Source organism: Clytia hemisphaerica, unplaced genomic scaffold, assembly GCF_902728285.1.
Source record: "Clytia hemisphaerica strain Z4C2 unplaced genomic scaffold, Clytia hemisphaerica genome assembly, whole genome shotgun sequence".
Classification (NCBI taxonomy): domain Eukaryota; kingdom Metazoa; phylum Cnidaria; class Hydrozoa; order Leptothecata; family Clytiidae; genus Clytia; species Clytia hemisphaerica.
In genome coordinates, this window is record NW_027103721.1 from 1,037,209 (window position 1) to 1,040,125 (window position 2,917).

At 38.5% G+C, this 2,917-nt stretch overlaps 6 non-coding genes across 6 annotated transcripts; all 6 read left to right on the forward strand.

Moving 5' to 3' along the window:
- The first annotated feature begins 660 nt into the window (after positions 1-660).
- On the forward strand, positions 661-733 carry Trnar-acg (transfer RNA arginine (anticodon ACG)). The gene has a single exon. It is a non-coding gene; the product is annotated as a tRNA-Arg (tRNA).
- A 74-nt stretch (positions 734-807) lies between these two features.
- On the forward strand, positions 808-880 carry Trnar-ucg (transfer RNA arginine (anticodon UCG)). The gene has a single exon. It is a non-coding gene; the product is annotated as a tRNA-Arg (tRNA).
- Positions 881-951: 71 nt separating this feature from the next.
- Trnar-acg (transfer RNA arginine (anticodon ACG)) lies at positions 952-1,024 on the forward strand. Its single transcript has one exon. It is a non-coding gene; the product is annotated as a tRNA-Arg (tRNA).
- Positions 1,025-1,098: 74 nt separating this feature from the next.
- On the forward strand, positions 1,099-1,171 carry Trnar-ucg (transfer RNA arginine (anticodon UCG)). The gene has a single exon. It is a non-coding gene; the product is annotated as a tRNA-Arg (tRNA).
- A 71-nt stretch (positions 1,172-1,242) lies between these two features.
- Positions 1,243-1,315, forward strand: Trnar-acg (transfer RNA arginine (anticodon ACG)). The gene has a single exon. It is a non-coding gene; the product is annotated as a tRNA-Arg (tRNA).
- Positions 1,316-1,623: 308 nt separating this feature from the next.
- Positions 1,624-1,696, forward strand: Trnar-ucg (transfer RNA arginine (anticodon UCG)). The gene has a single exon. It is a non-coding gene; the product is annotated as a tRNA-Arg (tRNA).
- The last annotated feature ends 1,221 nt before the right edge of the window (positions 1,697-2,917 follow it).

The window sequence follows — 2,917 nt, forward strand, 5'->3', positions numbered from 1 at the left end:
GATAGCTATGGATAAGAGCGAGGCTTTTATTTCCAAGTCCATACGCATGAAGTTTAGCGATTAGAAGATCATGAGGCAAGCAGTCAAAGGCTTTAGACAAATCCATCAGAATTGCTCCAATTTTCTCAGAATTAGAAAGCGACATCTGCCATTTTCGCAACATGTTAAGTAAAGCACTCTGTGTGCTATACTGTTTGCGAAAACCACAGAGTTTAGTAGAGAAGAAGGATTCGAGAAAAATGTTTAATTGTTTCGATATTAGTTTTTCAAAGATTTTTGCCGTTCCAACGAGGAACGTCTAAGCGTTCAGTTACAGTGTGATAGTGCTCATTGAAGGTTTCAGCAATATCTATATTTCGAGATAAAATGCTATCATCCTCAATGAGCTGAATTCTCTCATCAACAAAATTGACCTTTTTTGAAAAGAAAGGCTTGAATGTGTCCCAGAAGCCTTTAGGAGATTGTTTTGGGTCACTTTTACTGAAGAGAGATTTCTTGGCTTTCCTATTCATATTGACGACAAAATCCTAATGGATAAGGCGTCTGACTTCGAATCAGAAGATTCTAGGTTCGAGTCCTAGTAGGGTCGGTTCAATGAAGTCTTTAAGAAGTTTCGAATGTCTAGAGTTGTCTAAGTAACGAAGAGATGTTTAAAAGGCAGGTCCTGTGGCCCAACGGATAAGGCGCTTGACTACGAATCAAGAGATTCTAGGTTCGAATCCTGGCAGGATCGTATTGGTTGATAATGCTTAAAATGAGCTAAGCTAAGTGTGACATATAAAGAACATCAATTTGTGATGATACCAAGGCCCTGTGGCCTAATGGATAAGGCGTCTGACTTCGAATCAGAAGATTCTAGGTTCGAGTCCTAGTAGGGTCGGTTCAATGAAGTCTTTAAGAAGTTTCGAATGTCTAGAGTTGTCTAAGTAACGAAGAGATGTTTAAAAGGCAGGTCCTGTGGCCCAACGGATAAGGCGCTTGACTACGAATCAAGAGATTCCAGGTTCGAATCCTGGCAGGATCGTATTGGTTGATAATGCTTAAAATGAGCTAAGCTAAGTGTGACATATAAAGAACATCAATTTGTGACGATACCAAGGCCCTGTGGCCTAATGGATAAGGCGTCTGACTTCGAATCAGAAGATTCTAGGTTCGAGTCCTAGTAGGGTCGTTTCAATGAAGTCTTTAAGAAGTTTCGAATGTCTAAAGTTGTCTAAGTAACGAAGAAATGTTGAAAAGGCAGGTCCTGTGGCCCAACGGATAAAGCGCTTGACTACGAATCAAGAGATTCCAGGTTCGAATCCTGGCAGAATCGTATTGGTTGATAATGCTTAAAATGAGCTAAGCTAAGAGTGACCAATAAAGAACATCAATTTGTGATGATACCAAGGCCCTGTGGCCTAATGGATAAGGCGTCTGACTTCGAATCAGAAGATTCTAGGTTCGAGTCCTAGACGAAAAGATGTTGATAAGGCAGGTCCTGTGGCCCAACGGATAAGGCGCTTTACTACGAATCAAGAGATTCCACGTTCGAGTCCTGGCAGGATCGTATTGGTTGATAATGCTTAAAATGAGCTAAGCTAAGTGTGACCAATAAAGAACATCAATTTGTGATGATACCAAGGCCCTGTGGCCCTATGGATAAGGCGTCTGACTTCGAATCAGAAGATTCCAGGTTCGAATCCTGGCAGGATCGTATTGGTTGATAATGCTTGAAATGAGCTAAGCTAAGTGTGAGAAATAAAGAACATCGAATTGTGATGATACCAAGGCCTTGTTGGAACTCCGAATGTGATGGTGATTTCATTTGGCGTGTGAGAGGACGTCCCAGAACAGATAACCTTCACTTGATAAAAACAAACAAAAACTTTGCCAACCAAAAGCTCTCAATATCTAGCCTCAGTAGCAGCGACGATGAGCTGCCAGCAAAACATTAGTCTTTTATAATTGTAAAGTAGCGTTGACTTTTATGAGCCTTTGTTGCTACCTTTTCGTCAACATGAAATAAACTATTACTTACTTACTTACTTACTTTGTGGCCTAATGGATAGGACGCTTGATTTCGAATCAGAATATTCTAGTTTCGAGTCCTAGTAGGCAGGGTCGGTTCAATGAAGTCTTTGTGAAGATTTCGAATGTCTGAAGTTGCATAAGTGACACAAAATTTTCAATTGGAAATTCCAGAAGAGCTGAAATTAACGCACATAAGACTTGAGTGTCTTGGCTCCACTGTGGTATGAAAATCTTTTGGATGCACGTAGTGGTGGTCTTTTTGAGGTTGCAGTATAAAAATTTCCGGTGTCAACGTTCAATTTCTTATGGACAACACATCTTTTGCATCTTTCTCACAGTTTGAAACGTCATAACGACATATAATTAGCAATTAAGTAGAAGAATCTGACTCTCAAAGGAAAGTTTTAAGTCTCTTATTGGAATTGGATGAGTGATTTTCGATAAGAAATGCAATAAAAATAATTCGAAAAATCATTTTGTGAGGGAAGGAGAGTGAACAATAGTATCAATACTGCGGACATAGCTAGAACATGAGAAATCGGCAAAAATCTGTTACTTGTATATCCAGTGTATAATAAATCTTTGGTGGATGATATCGTCTGCCAATCTTAATTAATTTAATTGCATCCTAATCTTTTTATAATGATTGATGATAATATGGATGCCAGTTCTCTTCTATTTGCTACCACCATCAATAAACTCGGAAGTTCATTAAACTGTTTTTCATTTTTTACTGTAATTGTTTACTTAAAGGTTTGTTTTTAGATAAGAGTGATAACGTTTGCTTTTTCATCAATTTAAATTTGCAAGCTTTTTCACATTGGTACCGTAAGAGAGAGGAAAAGAAAAACTTTTTTTGCTTATATCAGCATAATATAACAACAGCAAGACACTGTCCTGATAA